Here is an 8,401-nt window from a genome sequence, read left to right on the forward strand (position 1 = left end):
TATTTAAAGTCCCTGAGCCAGTTGGAAGTCCCTCTGTTGTCAAATAACTTTGAAGAAGATTCAATAGCAATTCTGATTCATACTGATGTTTTCTTATCTCTAACCTATACCTGTAATTAGGACTCCTTGATCCCAAGTAAATCAATTAGTCACTAGGAAAATGTTTCCCCTGGTCTTTGATCCAAGCAACTAAGTGCATGAGTACTTAAAATATAAAAGATTTGACTTTTGAAACTCCAGACCCTCTGACCCTGGGTAAGACTGAAGTATGGTTGTGGGTGATGGTGTCCTGGGCATCCCTGTAATGCTACACACACACACACACACACACACACACACACTCGTTGGCCTCAGACTTATAGTTACATTGCAATTTGTGAGACAGTCTCCTCTAACACTTTTCTTAAAAAGAAGGCATATTTTCCCTTTGAATTTTCTCTTTCCCCCAATTAAAGCCCTAGGCTCTTTCTTGGGTCACAGGGCATGGAGAGAAATAAAGATGGCACCAGGTCTTCTCTGGTGAGAAATGCTAGAAAGATGTGCCTGGAAAGAAGTCCCTGAATACGCCTGTCAAGGTGCATTTCACATTGGCAGGCTGGAAACTGATGAAAACCATGGTTTCTCTTGGCAGCACTTAGTTCACTTAATTCAAGGCAGACATGATACCTTAATCAACGTCCTTGGATTACAGGCACCTGCAATAGGGCCCCATGGGTTTAGCTGCCCATCTCTCATTTTCCCCATCTTCTGAGAAGAGCATCCAAGCTTCCTTCAGTCCAAGAGCTGAGTGAGCATCGGAGCCCAGGCCAATCCCCTGGTCCAGTGACCAGTTCAGGGATGGACAGATGACCCAGGTTGGCCCAGCTGCAATGGATGCAGGACTTTACAGGAGCAACTGAGTCAAAGCTCTCTCTTTTCTCTTGGACTTGAGGCCATAAGAGCTGGTAATTACTGGGTTCTGTCTGGTAAGTTAGAGGAGAGTGCCCACATTAGAATTTTTATCCCATTACATGAGCTTCAGGAACTGGAGGGATTTTGCTGAGAGAAGAATGTGTTATTGCATGAAATCCAAGTGTAAAGTACACCCAGTGCTTATAAGAAGTTGAGCCAGAGACAAAGCATCACCAAGAACCAGGCTTCATGCTGTCTTGTCTCTCTGCTAGGACTGTAGGTTCCTTGTTTCTCTCTCCATCTCTGAAGACGGGCTTTCTTCAATGCTCTGTCTAAGGCAGTACACACACACACACACACACACACACACACACACACACACACACAATGGAATATTACTCAGCCATAACAAAGAATGAAATAATGCCATTTGCAGCAACATGGATGAACCTAGAGATTATTATACTAAGTGAAGTAAGATAGCAAAAGACAAATGCCATATGATATCACTTATATGTGGAATCTAAAAAAAAGATACAAATGAACTTATATACAAAACAGAAATAGACCCACAGACATAGAAAACAAACTTATGGTTACCAAAGGGGAAAGGTGGGGGGAAGGATAAATTGAAGTTTGGAATTAACATACACACACTACTATATATAAAATAGATAACCAATAAGGACGTACCGTAGAGCACAGGGAACTATACTCAATATTTTGTAATAGCCTATAAGGGAAAAGAATCGGAAAAAGAATAGATATATAGGTATGTATGTATGTAAAATGAATCACTTTGCTGAACACCTTCAACTAACACAACACTGTAAATCAATATACGTCAATAAAAAATTAAATTAAAAAAATTTTTAAAAAGAAAAGGGAGCTCCTTCCTGAGCTGCGACACCCCCAATTGCAGCTCCCTCACCCCCAATATCTATCCAGCTCCCAGACCATCCCACTTCTAAACTCCTAATGGACAGTTTGTTCAGGTGGCCAACCCTGGTCCAATCAGAAATGGCCAGAGTGGTGGGGTCATGTGGTATAAACTCTGCCACAGAGATCTACCCTGAGGGTGGGCGGTTAAGTTTTTAAAGAATGGGCTTTATAGACACCCCCAAAATGTTTGGCATACACGGATATGGACCTTGTCTTTTGCATTCTCCATGAGGAAAATATGCTCGTGTTGGTGAAAAGATGCAAAAGCTATCATAATGGGATGGAGGCCTAGTGTTTCTGAAAATGGCAGCTGTCCTTGACAACCAAACAAAGGAGTCGAGTCTGAAAGAATTGCCTATGAGGGGGTTCACTCAACAGTTAAGGAAGAAACAAATATATCCTGTTTTTAATGGCTCCCGCTGCCCTTCCTGATGTTATCAAAATTCCAGAAAGAATCAGTCACCCCCAGGATCACTATGGGACAGGAGAGGTTCTCAACAACCTTCAATGGCTCCCACTTCTTTGTGTACCGGTCCTCACCCCACTCACTGTTTTCCCTAATGTTCCAGCTCATGAAACATATCTCCATTTACCCAGACAGTACTTTCCATCCCAGCCCATCAGGCCTCCCTAAGTCCTAAATAAGTTGGTCCTTCTTACCTCCTTATTAGCCGTGGCACTTTGGGGACATTACTTCACCTCGTTGAGCCTCAGATAGATTACTTCTCTAGAGGTGGGGATAATAACAACACATTCCTCAACTATGACAGTATCTACCCAAAATACGGACATCTTGACACTTTAACACACCGATCTCACTTCTAGAAATGATGTGCACGTATATGAAATGACCATTGTGGGGTTATTCATCATAGTATTATTTGTCATATAATAAAAATATTGAAAGTGACCCAATTGCCTATCAATAGGTATCAGTTGAAGAAACCATGGTAAATTCATCTCTTAGACATAAGAAGCAAAATAAGCGAGGTACAAAAGAAGTGTGGGTTCACAGTATAATAGAAAATAAATATTTGGTCTTTGTGCCCAGTTGCTGTCACCAAGCTCCTAAAACCTCTGGAATTTCCTATCTTTTCTATACTAATGAGGTGACTCATGGCGGGGGCAGGGGCCCAGGTATCTTCAGGATCGGGGCTGATGCCAGAAAGACGAAGCCATGATTAAAGGGTTGGAACTTTCAGCCCCAACTCATGACCCCCAGGGAGGGGAGAGGGGCTAGAGGTTGAATTCAACCACCAGTGGCCAGAGATTTAATCAATTATGCCTCGATAAAACCCCTAATTGGGTTTGGGAGCTTCTGGATTGGCGAATACATTGATATGCTGGGGAGGGGGTGGGCTTAGAGGGGGCATGGAAGCTCTGTGCCAGCCTGACACCCCTCCCCCAATAGCCTGTACTATGCCTCTCTTCCATCTGGCTGTTCTTCAGTTGTATCCTTTGTCAAAACAAAACAAAACAAAAAACCTGTAGTTGCAAACAGAGTGCTTTCCTGAGTTCTGCAAATCATTCTAGTGAGTTATCAGACCTGATGGGGAGGCAAGGGTTGTGAGAACAGGCAAATTGTAGTCAGCTGGGCAGAAGTGGGGATCACCTGGGGACCCCTCTTGTGCTGGTATCTGAAATGGGGTCAGTCTCATGGGAATGAGCCCTTGATCTGTGGGATCTGATGCTACCTCCAGGTACCTTGAAATTGAATTGAATTGACACCCAGCTGGTGTCACAGAATTGGAGTACTGGTGTGGAAAAATGACGCATATTTGGTATCAGAAAAAAACCCACGCATTTGGACCAAGAAGTGGTGTCCGGAAAAAAAAAATCACAGTGTCGTATGCTTTCATGTAAGAAAGTAGAGAGAAGCAAGTCTGTGTGTTTGGATTTGCCCATATTCTCACAATGGAACAGCGGAAGGGTAGACTAGAAAGTAATAAAAATGACCACCTAGAACAGGGTGGCCAGGGTCAGGGGTGGGGACAAGACTTCCCTATATGTAATTTTTTCATAGTTTTAATTTCTCAATCATGTAAGAGTATCACTTGTTAAATGCTTTAATTTACAAAATCTTCATAAAATTATCACGAGCCTTAATTCCTCACTGTCTTGCCGTTAACTAAGCGAGTGCTATGCAGATAGGTGAGGACCAAGTACCAGCCACTAATTACCTCTAATTACCTCTCTGGGTCTCTGTTTTCTTGAGAATCTGTGAGATGAGGACAATGAAAGCACCTGTATCATGGAATTAAATATACCGAAGATTTTAAAAGGTGGCACATACTTTGAATAAATGGGAGAAATTCATGTGTGTTTTGGACTCCTCATAGTATCTTGCACAGGCAGAACCCCTAGAAACATCTGTGGATTGACTGACTGGAAGAAAGCTTTATGGGAAAACTTGCTCCCTGGAAAACCTAAAACAGTCTTCTAATGATAGGCCTGGATTTTCAATACTCAACTCAGCATTAAAGAAAGAAAGAAAAAGAACATATAATATGCAGGCAAGGGAAAATGAAGAAAATATGTACTTGAAATTCTAAAGAAGATGTGATACACACACACACACATGCTCACATACACAATGGAATATTACTCAGCCATAAAAAAGAATGAAATAATGCCATTTGCAGCAACATGGATGGACCTAGAGATGATCATACTAACTGAAGTAAGTCAGACAAAGACAAATATCATGTGATATCACTTCTATGTGGAATCTAAAAAGAAAATGATACAAAGGAACTAATATACAAAACAGAAACAGACTCACAGACATAGAAAAAAAATGTAAGGTTACCAAAAGGGAAAGAGGAGGGAGGGATAAATTAGGAGTTTGGGATTAACATATACACACTACTATATATAAAATAGATAACCAACAAGGACCTACTGTATAGCACAGGGGACTATACTCAATATTTTGTAATCACTTCTAAGGGAAAAAAATCTGAAAAAGAATATATATCTATATATATATAGATATGTAAAATGTATAACTGAATCACTGTGCTATACACCTAAAACTAACACAAAGTTATAAATCAACTATGCTTCAATAAAAAATAGATTTTTTAAAAAGAAATTCTATTAATAGACACTCCAGAGAGACAGACCAGCAGTATTGGGGACAGAGCATAAAGTCTTCCAGAAACTTTTAAAATAGGAGTTAGGGGGTAGAGATCCTTGGATTGAAAAGTTATACCAAGTACTAATTGGTATAAACTGGAGGGAAAAAAAAAAATCCCCACTTAGACACTTGCTACTGAAACTTCAGACCATCAGCAATAAGGATAAAATTCCTAAAGCACCAGAGAGAAAAGACAAATTACCAAGGCAGGAAGGGCAGTTGGTCTCAGACAAGATTTTCCGCCAGCAGTAACTGACATCAGGAGAGAATGACATAACATCTTTAAGCAACTGCGGGAATACAGCTGTCAACCTAAATTCTATCCCCAGCCAAACTGTCATCTATAAATTCCAACGTAAAGACATTTCAGACGGACAAGGACACAAAATTCACTACTCATGGAGTTTTCTGTAGCAGGTATTGGCAAGCTGCAGCCCACTGGCCCACTGACTGTTTCGGCAAACAAAGTTTTATTGGAACACAGCCAAGCCAGTTCACATATTCATATACGTATTATCTAGGGTTGCTTTCCGGTTACAACAGCAGAGTAGCTGCCACAGACACTGTATAGTCCAGACAGCCAAGGATATTTACGCTCTGGTTCTTTACAGGAACATTTTGCTGATCCCTGCTCCACAGGACTCAGTATTTACATGTGTATCTATTCATCCAACATATACTTGCTAAGCCTCCGCCGTGTGTGCCAGACCCGAACACGGTGAGGTGAAGGATGGCAGGTTCCTGGCCCAGGCAGACGGAAGCTTAGCAAGAGCTGTGCTAGATAGCCACCCCTCTTTTCTGGGAGGTGGAGCCCACAGGTGTGCCTGAAAACAGCAAAACAGAAATCTGTCTCGACAGAGATAACTCAGCCCCCTTTGAATCTCATGTTTCAGACAGGGAGCTGGTACCCTGAGATGGCTCAAGGGTCACAGAGTTGGCTTTGGTTCCTTGCGTCACGGACCTGGTCATGAATTCCTCATCCCTCTCACTTGCTGTCTGTCCACATCTGCTCTCTCTGACTGTGCCCTGATGCACAGCTGATGCTAGAACAGCCCAAGTTTCCTGGCCTTCCCCCTGCACAGCATCCCACCTGGTCCTTCTCCAAGCCTCTGCTCAGGCTCTGCCCATCACTTGGGGTGCCCTTCCTCCAATGCCTGGCTTGGCTTTCCTATCTCCTCCAAGATGTCTTCCCCAGGCCCAGACTGGGTCAGTACCCGCTTCTTCATCCCGTTATATGTTGCATCATAAGCATCTCTGGAGTGCTGTCTATTGTGGCGCTGTGTCCCAGGTGCTTATCTCGTCTCTGTGTCCAGGTGGGTTCTCTCTCCACCCCCTTTCTGGGGCTGAGATACATCTAATACCACGATAGACAAAGGGGACATCTGCTACGAGATTCACTGTGGAGGAAGAGGCGGAAACCCTTGGCTGTGAATGCCCCTCATGAAACGAACAGAACAGAAGCTCTAGAGAAAGATCCGACGTTTCTGCAGATAGTGCAACACCCCGCATCCCACCCCCACGGATGGTGCTGTGTGGGGAGCCAGTACCGGCCAGACTTGACCCTGGTGGTTCTTGCCAATCGTGTAGATAAATAGGAATTGATGTAGAGTAGCTCCATGATGGAGGTCTGTTCAAACAAAGACGGCAGAGGAGAAGGGAGGAAGGAAGAAGGGGAGGCAACAAGCTCGTGTTCGATAGACGACCCCCCCCTCCCCGCCCCGGTCCCATGGGACTCTTTCCCTCTGTCACGAATTCTTGATCCCCCTGCCTCTTCCGTTTCTCGCCCACCTCTTGTCATTTACTCAGCGCCTCATTCCGGAACGCTGGAAGGATTAATGAGACACGCCTGGCGGAAGGGTGCTCACGTTTATTCACTCTGGCCCCCCACTGTTATTAATTCTTACAATTTCCCTGCACTAAATACCACTCAGATCTCAACAATTCTGAGCGTTCCTGCCAGCAAAGAGACAAGAAATCACATATTCAGGTGACGGAAGGACCCAAGTGGATTTATAATGGTGTGAATAACAGGTAGCTTGATTTACCGAAGCTTCGAGATACTTAAGAATTCATATAAAAGGATTTGGGGATTTTGAGAATACATGTCTTCCAGGGGTGGGGATGGGGCTAACTGACTATCCTGACAATTTCTATAAGTCAAATTCTATTACTCTGAGGAACATTCACAGATGTGCTTCCGTGAGAAACTTCTAAGTAAAAATAGGAGCTCAGGACTAGTTCAGGGCAAACTTTGAAGACTGTATCTTTGCCTTGTGTGAGTTTAGGATTAAAAAAGTTGTCTATATACTTGTTTCTTTCCACTTGGCCTCCCAATAAGGCTGTGAGGTAGGCAGGGGCCAGTGATCACGTCCATTTATAAACGAGGAAAGTGAGGCTCAGTTTAAGGTTGGTTGCCCTCGGGGATTTGGTGGCAAAGCCAGGTCTCCAGACCGAACAGCCCCTTCCACTGGGTTTCCCCGGCCTGCAAACTGGGCAGGTGACAGGCCCTGTGCCTAGAAAGGCCCCTAGCTTGGTTCTACTGTTGCCGTCTTGAAATTCTCAATAATTTTGATCCAGCGTTACCGAACCAAGTTCGTTTTGCCTGACGCACAAGCGAAAATGCTAAGACTCCAAGGTTTGCAGCAAAGAAAGGGTTTACTCACGTGGCAGCCAAGCGAGGAGATGGGACACCGAGTCCCAGACGCCCCTTCTTGAAGGCAAGGGGCTTGGGGTACTTTGGGATGAAGAAGCAGGGTGGTCTGAGGTGTGGGGAACGTGAGCAGCGTAGAGAAGGTGGTTGGAAAAAGGTGCAGTAATTGTCATTCTGCACAGATGTGACCAAGCTCCAGGCCTCTGCACATTAAAACATGGAGGTGCTTAGCACGATCCGAGGGTGGAGACTTGAGCCCTCTGACGTCAAACGGTCACCGAGCAGACACTCACACATGCCCAGTTGGAGGGTTGGTGGTCTTATCCAGTGTTAACTGGCTCAGCTTGAACTAGAAACAGCTGACTCCAAGTTCTTGGAAAACAGCTTGGACAAATATCTTATTCTTTAGGCTACCTGCCCCTTGGAGGACAAGCACGTTTTTTGTAGCAACAATTAAAACGACCGTGATGGTGAAGGCAGGTTACAGGTGTAATGGATTCAATTAATGATTACCCACGGTTTCACCAGGAGTCCTGCATTTGCATTTTGCACTGGGCCCTGTAAATCCTGTAGCCCATCCTACTCACAGCTCCACGGGCTCCCCTTCTATTCCTCCACCCAGATGCCAGAAACGCCCGCCACATTGGGACTTGCTCTCCCAGCTCCTGGGACCCCTCGGCCCTCCTCCTCCTTCTCTCTGGATCTGCAGCGGCTAAAAGGGCTGAGAGTCCAGGGGGAGCACCTCCCGTGCACACCGGCAGCTCCTCCTGTGCGGCTTC

Source organism: Eubalaena glacialis, chromosome 13 (genome assembly GCF_028564815.1).
Source record: "Eubalaena glacialis isolate mEubGla1 chromosome 13, mEubGla1.1.hap2.+ XY, whole genome shotgun sequence".
NCBI classification, from domain to species: Eukaryota; Metazoa; Chordata; class Mammalia; order Artiodactyla; family Balaenidae; genus Eubalaena; species Eubalaena glacialis.